We start from the raw sequence: 15,751 nt of genomic DNA, 5'->3' as shown, positions 1-15,751 counted from the left end.
TAGATAAATACCCCAAAACCTTTTTTGAGTCATATGAGTGTACCTGCAGTTATCAATGAAATAGTCTCAGCTTAACTTGAAATGAGAATCCCCCAACAAAGTTACAGAATTCAGTATCTTTTTGCTGAACTGCCCTGTCCTGGAGATGAAAACCACTGTTGTCACATCTTCTGGCTCAGGTAACTGAACCTAAATAACATTTATCAAGCCTGCTGCACGCTTCTGCATCCTGGCTGTCTGATCCTCTCTGTATTTGGGATATGGACTGGAAATGCACGGAGAGTACTTTCTTCCCTCATTGCAGAATTAGTAGAGTATATTGCAGAGAGAGCGCTACTGCCATTCATTTCACTGGCATATGTTGGCAAAGGGGCACCATTCAGATGGAAACATGATTGTGTAAATAGTTGTGTAGGAAGAGACTCTGCTCTAGGAATACCACTAACAAAAACCAAGAGGGAACAGTATGCACTCTCTTCAATGTGTCCATGGACCCATTTATTCCCTTCTATCCCTTATTGCTCCTCATGTGCCTCTCCCATGGTGAGGACAGACCAAGGCACTGATTGCAAACAAGGACTGGACTGGTGGAATAGAGGAGAGGGAAGAGGGGCCACTGATAAATTATTCACTGTGGCCCTAGAGATGAAGCTGTGATGTATCATTTCTCTCTGTGCTGATGAACAGGGGTACGAGTATTGCCCTTTCCAGAGCCTCTGGTCCTTCAGTCATTATTTTAGTTTTGCCTGATGGTTTTCTCTTTGATCCCTGGAGTAAGGAAGGCCATTTTTTTCCCCCCCAAGTAGCTCTTGGCTCATCTGCATTTCTTGGTTTTCTAGGATTTTAAAAGGGCACAAATCATCATTGTGTTCCCAAGGGTATGGCTCCTTTCCTTCTCCAAATTGCAGCTCTTGATCTAATTTAAACAGTTCATTTCCGATCACTTAGATACTTGACTTTGTCACTTTGCATATATGATCTTTTTCTGTTGCCAAAGTTATCTTGGGGGTAGCGGAAGAAGATATTATAGCTTTCAGCAAGCCGTCTTGCACTTAGGACAAACCACATAAATGTTTATCTAGGAAAAAAAAACCACCAACAATGTCCCCCGATATGTTCTCACTCTTAATTTTTCATTATTCTCCCACCTCTCTAAGTATCTCTCATTCTATACCCCGAGCATTACCCAAGGGTGTTCTGCAGTAGCATTAATTCAGGCACCATTCACTCCTATTCTTACCCCATTTTCCATTCAGATTTCAGTCTGTTGAGTCTGTCTGTACGCTGCCAGACAGGCTCTGCTTGCTGTCACAGCAATGGAAATCCAGACTAACATTATAATTTCAGTGGAGCTAGAGCTGTGAGAGCACTGAAAGAGCTAAAAATGCGATTTGGCCATGTTTGGGAAAAAGGTTTCCATCCCATCACAAAATGGCTGAAATTGCAGTCCAAGAGAAGTAAATGAAAGGTTTGTAAATGGGTTTTCAGGGTACACAAAAATCTAGCCTATGGGCTTGGGCTTTTTACTCATCACAGTATGTAAATAAAATAACAGTCCAGGTATTTGATCGTACCTTTTCATGCCTACTGTTAGAAAACCAAGCACTGACAGGAGCTATGACCTGAGTTTTAAAGAAATGCTGGTATGATCTAGTATGGTTTCTCAGAGGATTATCTGGGTATCTTTAAAAGAGTCCCAAGAAATCCCAAGCAGGCTGTCAGTTTGCCTTTACGAATGAGGAAGTAATGACCCACATATCCTGAGCCAAGTGTTCAGCTGTTAAAATCAAGGAAGAGATTTGTTATGATTAAACAAGTGGATAGTTTAGAAGCTAATTTTAAAATAAATGAAGTCTCCCTTCAGACACTGGAAGTTGTATAATGCCGTAATTGTTCCCAGCACATACTCTTGTTCTCAGGCAAATAAAAATGTACATGCATACTAGAAGAGTAATTGCAACAATATACTATCATTCACTTATTCCTGAGGACTCCAGTCTAATGGGAGAACAGTGGGTCACTAAAATTCCCATTTAATTACTATAGACAATTAAGTCCCTGGACTATCCTGCAATTCCATAAAAAGATTAAATTTAACCATTGTCTGAGAGAATCTTCCTCTTTCTTCCCCACCATGAAGAATCATAACACAGATCTTGAGCGAGTAGTCTAGTTAGGCTTTATTCTGCTTGTTCTGCATGCTTGTATGTTGTCAACTGCTAGAGTAAATGCTTTCTTTCCCACAACTGCAAATCTTAAAATATCTTTATTCTTCCATTGCTGCTGCAAGTAATGATTTGTTATGAACAGTGCTTTGCATACTTGGTACAGATGGAAGGTTGCTTCTTTCACATCTTTGTCATAAGGAGAATGTGCTTTAACTAGCTACTGTAAAGATGCTGAAGTGGTTTAACAGAAAGAGCTTAACAAATAGCCATGTGATTTCTAACTAGGCAGACAATGAATGATCGATGTTATTCACCCCCTACTGTGTCCAGTAAGCTAACCCTAAGGAGTTGTTTCATTTGTCATCTGAAGCACTTCATAAAGTTACATGTTGTTATCTTCACTTTACAGATGGGGAGTGGAATTCCAGCAAGGTGAAGAGACATACCCGAGGACATACCTCAGGTTAGTGGCAGAGCTAGGAATCTCTACGAGTAGCCCTGTGCTCTCTAGCTTCCAAGGTCTGATCAGCTTTCTGACAGCCTCTGTTCTATGTTGTCATTTCCCTTGCAAACTCATGACTTTTCACTGTGTTGTGAGTCTTTTCACACCCTTCTTTCTGTGAATGCAGATGCCTTCATACCACAAGCACAACCATCACACTTAGAAGGGAAAATCACTATATTCCTTCAGAGGGAATTTTAAGTTGCTTTTCTGTACCTTAAAATGTGACAACTGATGTCTGATATGTAGGAACGTTCCAGGGCCAGAGCTTAATATGACATGTCACAGTGGAAAGGGAGCTTTCTTTTTTTGGAAAAATGTGAAATTTTTGTTTCCAGCCCTCAAGATAGCAGCCCATAAATGTGTCACTAATATAGGACTAAGTGCTACCATCAAACACGTATAAATTTGAGAGAGAGCTTGAGGGAAGCCTTCCCTATTTGGGGAAAGAAACACTTCCCTGACAGGCTGATTATTTTTAATGCCAATAGCTGGAAGGTGTTCATTAGTGTTTGTTGGGAAAGGGACAGGAGTTCACAAATGTACATTCCTGGCTCTTTTCAAGTTAAAAATCTCACCCAGGTTTTAAAGTTGTAACTGTTTATTCTGGCTGTACCTATTCCTGCTTTGGACTGTTAGAACAAGTCTCAAAGGAGGTAGATTAATGGGTAGAAAGGGAATGGCTCAAAGCTGCATGATTAACTCCATCTGTCACCTGCCTGTAATATGACATATGGCTGCTGCTTCATTAGAGGTCACATGTTTAGGTAGGAACACCTGAAATAAAGCCTACAGGTGAGTACGTATATGCTAAATGTTCTGCAATAAAAGAGTTTTCAGATTAAGGTTAGAGGGAGAATAATTTCTGTTAACTGCACTGCCTGCTCCTTGTTTCTCTTGGGTCGAAAAGGTGAATGAGACCCCTGCATATTACCATTGAAGGTGACAAGATTGTTCCAGTTTACTTGAGCTGAGGACCTGATGCTTGGGACTGGCAGAGCAAAGAGACCCTGGAAAAATAATCCTTAACTCTTCTCAGCCTCTGTTTTAGAGCTGCTGCCAGGCAGCTGGAGGCAGCTGGGCTAGCTCTTCCATTTCTGCAGTGAATGACACACCCGTGATCTTCTGTCCTTCCTAAGGAGAGGAGTAAGGGAAAAGTTGGAAAATAGCCAGTGAAGACATAAAGGATATGGCAACAAAGCAGTGGTGTCCTGTATATGAGGGAGTTCAGAATGCCTCATTCTTTAAGAGGGAAAGAATTTCTTTCCCTCTCCTTTGTCCTGCTGAAAATAAATGATACAAATGAGCACTGCAGGAATATTACAAGCAATTTTAAATAAGAGGAAGCATCTTCCAAAGAACTTAAGACCTAGAAATCTTGAGCAGACAAATTCAGAATTCAGCTTCGTGCAAAAAGGCAGCTTCCAGACCTGGCTGTCTACAGCTTGTCCAGAGAAGTTACATAGATCCCTAAATATCAATAACAAGATTTCTGTCTGCTTGGGCTGTGTTTTCTTACCTGAGGGCAAGATGGAGTGTCACAGGTCCTGCAAGGTCTGAGGGTCTGTAGAGGGCTGCTGAGAGAGGAAGGCTTTCTAGGGCTGTGCTGAATGACAGTTGCATAGAGCAGGAGTTCAAGCCTGGGAGGTACACATCCAGTATGATCTGCCTGGAGTTGGCTGGTCTGCCAACTGTGCCAGCATTTCCTTTTGGAGAGAAATAATTGACCAAAATTATTGCTGCCAAAAGCAGCACATGAACAGTATGGATAATCAGGAAACCAGAGCCCTGGGGTGAAATAAGAATGAAATCAAACTGGCGGTACAGACACTTGAGTCACTTGGCAAACGTTACCCATAGTAAGAGAATGCTGTAGCTGGGGTTTCCAGGGAATTGTCTGCATTGCCTTTATTTGTAGAGAACAATCTACATAGCCTGCATTTATGGGTAAAGCCTTAGCTAGAGAAAACACTTCCACCTCCACTGGGTTCAGCAGAACCAGGACAGCCCAGGCTCAGCTCAGAATATTAGGTTTTAGGGCTGTCATGATCAGGTCGATATTTAAAAGCTTTAACTCTTTCACTTCCTCATTATTGTGTTACTTTTTGTCTCACCCAAATGCTACATTCTTTATAAAGATGTTAGTAGTGCTATCAGCATGGTACATGAATGGTGGAGCACCAGCCACTTACAGTTCTTCCCATTTACGCAACCTTGGAAGGAAGCATTACTCATGTTTATGAACGATTGAAACTAGAATAGAGGACTCCATACAATGAGAGCCCCTTTGAGGAAGTGTCGGAGGGACTGCCCAGTGACCTTGCTCATACAATGGAATATATTCTTTGAGATTACTTCATTCTGAGTAGCCCTCACAGGAAATAATTATTTTGGTAGACACTAACGCACTCTAACTTGTAGGATAAGCATTTCCAAATTACTCCTTTCCCTGAAGACAGTGGCTTCTTTACGCCTAGGCAAACCTAGCTTATGTCCAAATTCAACAACTCTCTGCCTGAGAAGTGCCCTATTCTTAGACTGTGGTGTTGCCAACACCAGCCCACAGAGTTGTTTTCTGCCAAATACTATGAGAAACAGGCTTTTCATTGTATTTCTGCCACTTCAAAATAAGTACTGAGTCATAGCACACTAGAAATATTTGTGCTGGGCTGCATAGGAAAACATCAAAAATACATTAAAAAGTGTTTTAACTATTTCCACATAGGAACTAGGAACCAAAATTCCTGATTCTTAACGGTGAAAACTGCCTAAAGCAGGAGGAAGGCCTTTTCAAAGCGCAGTACGAAGCATCTGCTTACTTACTTGGATATGCATATGAACTGTGAGAAGTACTTACTAATTTTATAATGGATTTTTTCTTAGAAAAGAAATCCTGCTTTTATTCAACATGTCAGCATTCCTTTAAACTATTCCTTTAAATGGGAAATTGAAAATAACCATTTCACTGTTTACAAAGTCCTTGATGGGTTCAGAGGATAGGAATCCCTGCTGGTTTAAAGAGGAGGATAACAAATCATATGATGATTTATTAGAATTCACATCCACACAGGAAGCAGAAAAAATTTCCATGCTTTATTTCAGAGGTGTCTGCTCTGTCTACTGGTGCAAGCCATAAAGTCCATTAGGGAGCCAGCTGGCTGCTGAATTTTTAGGTGTCTCCCCTAATGTACCTTAGGACATGGAGCCAACATGTATTGGTACCCCAGACATGCCAGTGGCATCTAATGGCACAGGTTTATCCCTCATCCCATGAACCAACAGGCACATGCACAGCCTGTTAATATGAATGGGCATTTTGCTGTCCTTTGGCTGTCATATCGCATGGCTGACCTGCATGACCACCCCAAAGGGCTCATAGGAGACCGCAGACTGCAGATTGGGTGTATTGTTCTTACAGGGTAAACCTGGCCCTTAAACCAGAGATTATCCCAAAACTGACTGATAACCAAACACCATGTGCTAGAACTACCTACAAAACTTGTATCTGAGCCAATAGGCAACTATTAGGATTAGAAAGCTAGGTATACGGCCTTCCACTTTACATTGCTGCTGTCTCATATACATATGACTTCCTTTCTAATAAAACCAGAATAATCTCATGTTTTCCTATACACAAAGTTTGACCCTGAAGAGGTTCTGCTACATATTGCATATTGCAGCTGTCTGGATAATCTTTCAGATGATATTAAAATACAATCAAATTTTAATAGCCCACTAAGCTTTGGAGGTTATTAAAAGCAATGTAAAAACTCTAGTTTTGTTGATTTCAGGACAGTCTGAGAATTTATAAAAATTAAAGTACATTTTTGTAGCCAAGTCTACTAAGGTTTTATGATAAAATTGGAGTTCATGATTAAATTTCTGAGCTTTTACTTTTATGCCTCAGAAACATGAAGTTTTCTGGTGTCATTTTTCCTTGGCTTCAGCAGATTATTGTTGATGGCTCCATTAGGCTTAATTCTACTTTTTAAGGTACTTGCACATGCTTTTTGTTAAGAAATTTTCTCACAAATGTCCAAAGTGTCCATGTGGCATATCAAAAACACAATCATTAATTCAATCATCCTTTCATAATTGGAAGTAATTTTGTAAATGTTTTTTATAAAACAAATTATTCTGTATCACATTTTGCCTGTTCACTCAAATTTCCCTTCATTAGTATTAGTCAAATTTCCATGATTAGTTGCATGTGGGTTTTGTATTATATGTAATATCCTTGGAGGTTTTCACAGAGCAGCCCTGCAGGATAAAAGACAAATTAGAAAGCAGCAGAGCTTTTGGATCTAGAAGGAAGTGATTTGTGACTATTCTCATGATTAGATCTCACTCCTGGTTTCCAGGGGTCATGTTCATTAAGCTGTTAGTTTAATAATTTATTTGTGAGTCCTAAACATTTTGTCAACAATTTTTAACACAGATTAATATTAATCTGGAAGATCATTCTACAGGGCCATTATTATCTGTTCAGTAATTGATATGCTTCCATCATTATTCTCCTGGTTTAAAAGTTTTAATTTCTCTGTCAGAAACAATGGCATGTGAATTAGGCAACCAGCCACATATCCTTGGGGGTAAAAAATAAATTGGGTATTTTCAAAGACATTGGTCTGCAAACAACTCATCAGTTGAAACGTATTTGTATAATCTGTTTGGTGAATATTTACAATTAATCCTACAAACATAGAAGTCAGGATGATGTGATGCTCAAGTCACAAGTAGGAAAAAATGGACTAAATTAAACAAATCACTTATTACCATAAACAATTCATTCAGGTCTGGATCTGGGAAAATTGCATTGCACTAATAGAGCTAGTAGAAATAGATTCCTCTTTTTCTGAATGCCTAGAGGAGATTAACAGTGTGAGGGCAGTAAACCTGTATAAAGAAGGTAAATATGTGTGATTATATCAGGGAAACTATTTGAAAAAGCACAATCTCTAGTAGTTCTGCAATGATGGGAAGGAGAAGGAGTGTTTAGCTCTTCATTTGACCCGTATTGGAGGAAAAGCGCAACCCTCCTTTTCAGTCTTTCCACTTGACTGTTTTGTAAAGAGGTTTAACTGACATCATTGCTTTGATATTTCAACATCTGCCCTTGGCTCTTCCTTTCATCCCTGGGGATAGGTTATGCTAGTTTTCATTTGTTCACTAGCTTAAAATAATGCATTGAACCTAAGCTAATATCAGAGGACTAGAGCCAACATCAGTTCTGGACAGGCAGAAGCCTGCGAAGGTGTGGAGAGCAAGAGACAGTAGAGAGGCACTCGAGTTCTTGCTGCAGCCTGGCTGTAACCACCGGCAGGAAGTGAGAAAAGCACACACCGTACACGAGTCGGGCATGAACAGGCAGTCTAAGGTGGAGTATATTGTTCAGCTGCCATCAGCTGAAGTGGTAAGGTATTGTTTTAAGTTTAAGACAGCAGTCTAGATTTCAAAGCAGAAGGAACAACTCCACAGTCAAGACCCTGGGTGCGCCCATGCCAGGAATGCCTGTTTGTTATTGTCCCGTTCACTGAAGGAGAGCAGTGATCGTGGGCTAAGCAACCGGGAGAGAGCAAACCATCTGGGGCCCAGGTGCTCTGGCTGGGTATGTTAAGAGTTCCAGAAAACCCAGCTCATACTCATCTCTTCCAAATAGCACCAGCCTCTGTTAATCTGCACAACAGGGAAATCTCTTCTGTTGCTGAGTAGCATTTGAGCTCATTGCATCTTGCTGAGAATAACGCAACTCTCACGGATCTAGGGAGTCATTGGCTCTCGTCCCAAAATCTGTAGCTCCACAGAGCACCCTACTTGGCTACTGCCTGCACTGCAGAGTATTCCTTTGTCCATCCTTTTACCTACAGCGGGGACAGTCTTCCAGAGCCCATTTTGACCTGACAAAGTCACCCCATGTATGTTTCCTTGCCCAAAAACATTCCAGTTTGTCTGAATATGAATATATTCATGTACAAAACACTGCATGACATCTGCTGCTTTTTAAAAAGGTCCGAATTTGGACACAGTTTGGCCAGACAGAAATCCTGGCCCCAGAAAAATCAATGGGAGTTTTGCCGTGGAATTCATTGGGCCAGGATTTCATACCAACTCATTATTTGACCTATTGAATTCTGTTAAGCTGGTAAGCCTGGACTGCGGACCATGTGAGAAGACTGTCTCCCCACATTTTGGTTTCTGCTGTATTCCATCCTGGTCAGAAATGTTATAAAGCTTTTTTGCTTTTTCTTGGAATAACTAGCTAATCCTGCTTATAGTTCTGGACAGAACATGAAAGCAAGGCAAGAGATGTATGTGTTCTTCAGTTAATGCAAATTTTAACTTTAGGTCCACACTCCCTAATGTTTGCAGGTGCTTAGGTTTTGTATGAGATGTAAGCCATAGGCTGTGGTATGCTTATGTGGTTACATCACATTTTAGGAAGTGATGCTGGAAGGATGTAGATTAGCTTGTTGATTTGTTATTTCGTTTGTGGTTGTTGTTCCATCAGCATCACTATTGTTCAAGTAAGACAGACATGGGCTGAATTTTGATGACATTCAGACATATCATCTCACATGTCATAGGTGTAGGAACCAGCTGAAAGGCTTGAGATCAGTTTCTAATCCAAATGTTCAGAACTTGAAAAATATGCTAAGTTTGGCTCTTGAAACCATAAGGCCTAAAGCCTTCTAAGTGTGCCCTCTCACCACAGAGCACACTCACAAGTCTTCTCTAGTTTGTCATCTAAAATTTCAAAGCTGTCTTTGCTGTTAGCTAGTAGATGTATTCAAATGGAATACAATTTCAGAAAGATATGGTTGTGCTACACTGTGGACAGTTGGCATTGATGATTCATACCTGGGTAAATGCACTTTAACGGGTGTAGCTAAAAACCCATGGAGACAGTTGTATGTTTCCCAGCAAGACCAATTGTGTCTGGGGGTGACATAATCGGCTGTCTCTGTAGCATTTGTGAAAACCCTGGTGATATGAGACTGTTTTCTCCTGATGGGGACTAGAAGCACAAGAGACTTTAGCAGCTGGAGATGCTGCCAATTTTTGAAAACTTTCACAAAGCACTCTGTGCACCTTGTATCAGATACCACACACAGATAAGAAGGCTTGAGAGGCATCCGCACTGTAATGCAGTCTGGCAGAAAATGTCTCTACAATAATGCTGAAGAAACAGGAGGCCTAGAGCTCTTCTTGCCATACAGTTAAAATGCTGGCCTTGTGATCATAATGATAAAAACACAGTTAAAGTGTTATTTTCAGAGGAGCTAACAGCTTCCAGCTTTCATGCCCTTACTTTGGAAATTGAAGGAGAAGGAAGAAGCAAAATAAAGGGTCTAGACCTCAAGAAGGCATATTTTGAAATGTTCAGGGATTTGATTGGGAAGATCCTGCTCTGGGCAGATGTAAGGAAATGGCTGCTAAGAAAGAGAAGATAGGTATTAAGAAGCTAGAGGATTACTGAGGATGAGTATACAAGCATGGCACTAGCATATGGGATTGAAACACAAAAGCAAGAGCACAAAATGAGGTAACATGAGCAAATTCCCCAAAAGGTAACAAGAAACACTTCTGCAGGTACACTCAGGGTAAAACAAATCCCAGGGAAATGGCTAATTACTGAACAGAAAGGGGAAATGTTACTGAGAAAGGCATGTGCTGTTTTTGTCTTGGGGCCTTCAGGAGCCAGCTGCAGGCAGGTAACCAACACAACTGACACCACAGCAAAGCAGTATGATCTGCACCTAGGATAAGGAGAGAATGGGTTGGAAAGGGCATAAAGCAGCTAACTATATTCAAATTAACTTGGCTTGATGAATTATAGCTCAGAATACTTGGAGAGTTACCTGATGTAATTTCAGGACCATTTGTGGTTCTTTCAGGAAAGGTGAGATATCAAAGGGAAGAGGGCAAATTTAATAGTTTTCTTTAAAAAGGGAGAAAGAAGAGTCAGAGCATTATAGAGAGATCAGCTTATTTCAGTTCCTGCAAAAATACTGGAAGAATTACTGAAGCCATTATTCATAAGTACCTAGAGACAAAAAACATGGCTTTCTGAAGAACAGACCATGTCAAACCATCTAATTTCATCATTTGATGAGGTAATCCTTACCATGCTGACAGGGAGAAGCAGTAAATGCCATACATCTTGATTTTCATGAAGCTTTTGGCAGAGCTTTATGTAAGCAAGGAAATTATGTAAGCAAGGAAGAGAAATATAGCCAGATGAAAAGTGAGTATCAAACTGATTGGAAACAAGGCTCAGTAGTAACAGACAATTTGCTGTCAAAATAGAAAGATAAACTGAGCTCCTGGGTTCTGAGTTCCCCAGCAGTCTGGTCTAGCCTGGCACTGTTCATTACTTTCATTAATAACTTGGATGATGAATAGAGCCTGCTTTTCAAATCTCCACACAGCCCTGGGTGGGAGGGACTGCAGGCACGTTGGGAGATAGGATTCAAGCTGTAAAAACTGAACAAACTGTAGAACTGGTCTTACACAAAAACTGTAAAGTACAAGGTTCACTAGCTGTGCAGGAGCAGTCTGCAGCACAAGTATGCAGTAAGGAACAACAGGTGAGATAGCAGCTTTGCAGAAGAAAAAAAAAGATCTGTGAGGACCCATTCATGGATCACTGGCTAAACACAAATCACTAATATAATGAAAAAGGCAAACACCACACTGCACAAATTGGGAGCCTGGACTGAAAGTTATGTGAAGCCATCCTTCAGCTTGGTGCCACATCAGTAGTGCTTTAGCTGAAGTAACAAGTGGTGGTTGGGGCACGGTGTAGACAGAAAGCTGTGCCCAACTGGAAGGAGGTGAGAGGAGTGCAGTAAGATCAGTCAGAAGCCTGGAAAGGATTGAAGGGGGTGTGTTCACTCAGAGAAGAGGGGACTGAGTGGAGAATAGCAGTCATTGAATATACAAAAGGCTGCTGCAAAGAGGAAGCAAATCACGTGTCATAGGCAAGGCAAGAAGTGATGGGATTGCACTGCAGCAACTGAGACTTCAGCATTAGGAAAACCTTTCTAAAGGCAAGAGTACCCAAGCAGAGCAGCAGACTGACCATAGGTTTCCATCTCTAGTGCTGGATGCTTTTAACTCCTTAGACATCCATCTTCGGTTTAGGTGGTGTATGAATCCTGCTTAGCCCCCTTTCTGTAGCCATTGGAAAGTGTGTATCACATCACAGTGAGCAGATACGGCACTTGTAAAGCTTTGCGAATCTTTTGTAGGTGAAGTTTCTTCTCCTTACTGTAAGATCATAAATGTAGGGAGAATATTTGCGCACAGCATCCTGCCACCTGTGGAACAAATGACCTGGGTTTCTTTGAAATACTTCACGTAAGAGGAGGTTCCTTGACTGTCTGGTAAAATTAACATACTACACATCACACGTAGTTTTGAGCGTCATAGGACTTACTCACTGTCAAACCCATGTAAGTTTTTAGTAAAGACTGCTGTCAGTTTGAGAATTTTTTATTCAAGAACAAGCTATCCATGGAAGGAAACCCCGCTAAAATATACGGTCAGGTTGATGGTGGCCCTCCAGTGAAATTATACACCCTTTTACCACCAAATCATGCATTAATGTTCTCATGAGTTACTGTTATATTCAGCAAGTTATTACATATTTATTATAAATCAAATAGCAAGTGGCAAACATCAAAAGGGCAAGCTTACTAGCCAAACATTGCTTGTTTACAAACACTCAGGGGTCATGCATCTGGAAGTTTCTTTTATGGGAAAAAGCTTTATTTGAAGATTTCCACTAATCCTGGGTTTCAGTTCCATAAAATCCAACAAAACGGCTGCTGTGGTATTTTGGGTTATTCCTGCTTGCAGCCACAGCTGAGACTGGGATGTGTATATAATAGCGCAAGAGGGATGTGTATATAATAGCTCAAGAATGGGAGCACAAAGATGCAAGGCATCTGACATTCTTCCGCATTCAACCAAGTCACCCAGGAGAGGAGATTGGCCAATGGCCCCACTGTCACTGTGATCACTGGGTGTCCCTTCTGAACAGCACTTCTTCCTGGAAAGGAAGGCACTACCTGAAGCAATATATGTCTTATTATATGTAGTGCTTATTCAGAAAAAAAATGCCCACCCCAACCCAAGAGGCTGACTTAAACACTCACCTAACCTGTGATAGGAAGCTTTAGGAATAAAAATAAGAATAGCCTTGGGAAAGCCAGACAACTCCAGCTATTTATGATTTAATGTTCTAGCAGGGTTCACTTGGCTTCTTTCTGCCCCCAGTGGTTTCCTAAATGAACTCCTAAATTTTGCCCAGACTGCAGATTGTTGTATCTTCAGCTTACAGCTCTGCGGTCCCTGCTTCTCTTGCAGCTGGTATTATCTTTCAGAAGAACCTGTCCTTCTCCAAGGCCACAGGCCTAGAAGCCTTCCAAGAGGCTCCCTGGGAAGGTGCCCGTGATTGTGTGATCACACGTGATACATAAGGCACTGCAACCTGCTCTTCTTTGTGGTAGAGAGCACCTCTCTCTCTGGTCTCCTCCATTCATGTCTGTCTTTGTTTTCTAAGCCCTTCTACCTTTCTGCACTGTACAGGATTCCCTGCCATGGGACATTTGTTTTCCCAGCCACTCCCCTGTCTCTTTCCTTTTCTGGATATAGATCTTATTTGCCTCACACCTTTTCCTCTAGACGCTGCAGAGGCCTTTAGAAAAGGAGTAAGTCTGTACCAGTCTCTGTGGTTTCTTTTGCAAAGGACAGCCTGTCCCCAAGTCCAGCCAGATCCTCACAGATGTTTATTCAAACTGCCAGACTTTTAGAGGTTTGCCCACTTAATTTCTAGCTAGTGTGCTGGAGTTGTTTGCAGAATGCCATAGTAACAGAGGAAAACACTGCTGTGTCATTTCATGGTAAGGAAAAGCCTGAGGAGCTGGGCCTGAAAGTCTCAGTGGTCTTCTTCACTCTCTCTTCTTCCATTTCTCACAACGCTTTGGGCAAGGATATTTCTGTGTCAAGAACGGGCCAGCCCAGAGGAACACAATCGGTGCCAAGTCACCTAGACATGATTGCAATACAAGTAATAGGACACATCAAGATAATCATAAGTAGCAGATGTATTTTAGCTATTCTGCAACTTCTGGAAACAATATTGCCCAATGGCAATACCAAGGAAGATTTTTCTGGGTGATTAATGTGATGAAAATTATCATTAAATCTGCAAGGCGTAAATGAAATATTATTTACTGGCTTTTACCTACAAAGTTAATTAATCAAATGTCTTGAAAAAGAATGAGATTGTGCTACAAAGGTGAAAAATAAAAATCCCACAGGAAATTATCCCTGTTCTTCCTGTCTTTTTGGTACTGCACCAAACAACAGCGATAACTTTAACAGAGGAATGAATGCTTGTCAGAGTGCTGTTGTGTTCCATGTGCTTACTCAGCCCTCCTCTACTGAGTACAGCGGGGATCTTCAAGGTACTATTTTCTACCAGTTTTGAATCAGATACTGTGTGACCTTTTCTTGCTATTCGATGCTACCTCTGAGTATACTGATGTGTCATGCTACAATATCATCATTCTCTTGTCTAAGTGCAGACCCTTGCAGCAAAAGAGTCCCTTTGGCTTTTCAGCACCTTAGTGATTTGAGTCACAGCACCACAACAGCAAAGAATCTATCCTTTAATGCTGTGAACATAGACCATTCTTTGTATGTCTTTAGTCTCTTTCTTATTGTCAGTTCAGGTTTGTGAAATTCTAGTCCATTTTGGAGCCACAGAATTTTATCTATAAGACAGAGACAAATACACACTGCTTAGAAAACCTGCCCTGTACTGTATTTTCTTTAATTAAAAACAGATAACATATGACAAAAAGCTTGTTTCAGGTTTGCAATGAGTTTTGTACAGAGATTCAACTCCATGTTTATTTTATCTCAGCAGATTACTTCTCTATACAAATTACCTCTATCAGTTTCCTGTAACATCTCATTAGTAAATCCAGTAATTCATGCTGCCATTAGACTGCAAGGTATCCTAGCTTAGAGGTTCACCTGCTTGCAGGACTATAATGAGCATCAAGCTTGAAAATACAAATGACTGAGCAGCAGAAAGGCACTATTTTCTAACCTGCAGACCACAGAATAAGCACAACTAGGGTACAGCCCTCAAATCACAAAATGTAGTATCAGTATGGGGCTTTGGAAAGGGACAAAATTTCAGAAGTCAGTGATGCATGAGTTTTCATTTTGTTGGCTGCTACCTGAACATATCTGACTGTGCATTTTATCCTTAATATAAATTATCCTCAACTGCCTGTCTGCCTAGCATAGATTAGTTCTGATTTGAAAATGAATCTAACCCATCCCCCAGCAAGTCCTTAGGCACTGTGTTCCTGTACAACTGGAAAACCCCAGTGAAGTAATATAAACTCAGTAATAATAACAAGTAATGGCCTTGACTTAATGAAGGGTGGCAGTTCTGCTCTGGGGAGATGTCTAATGGATGTGGCTGCTCTGGTAGCTTGGTCTTGTGCTGATTCTCTTCCCTTCACATTTGTTGGTCCATGTCTTATTGCATGCATGTATAGACAAAACCAGGAACTGCTTCAGTGTGGGGAGGAAGGCTGGCATCCAGACGATATGCTTGGAGTGGACTCCCACGCCAGCCTGGCTGCAGCTCTCCTTTCCTTTGGAATGAGGCAAAAAGCAGATCTGTCTTTACCGCTGTATGAAGAGCAGTTCTTCTAGGTCCAAGGACCTGCCCAGAAATTAGCTTTTTTCTGCATAACTGTGAGTTGGAGCACTGCTTTTGAAGTGTTGGTGTCTTTTTTAATTTGGTGTTTCAACTGCTGAGTGCAATAGGCTGCTCACTAAGGGAGCTGGGCAATTAAAAGAAATCTATGTGTCTTTTCAAGTACCATTGTAAAACAGTGAGGCTATAAATCAGGACCCAGAACACACATGCATTCAGACAAATAGGCCTTAAATACCAGAGCTAGAAAACAAAACTAAACTGCAAGGAAAAGCAAGAGGTCTCTCCTTTTTCTCTTCCTTTTAATTTACTGTTACTAGTCCTCACCCAAGA

The sequence above is a fragment of the Haliaeetus albicilla genome, chromosome 4 (assembly GCF_947461875.1).
Source record: "Haliaeetus albicilla chromosome 4, bHalAlb1.1, whole genome shotgun sequence".
NCBI lineage: Eukaryota > Metazoa > Chordata > Aves > Accipitriformes > Accipitridae > Haliaeetus > Haliaeetus albicilla.
The sequence above is the reverse complement of the archived record's forward strand: the minus strand, read 5'-3'. Positions refer to the sequence as shown.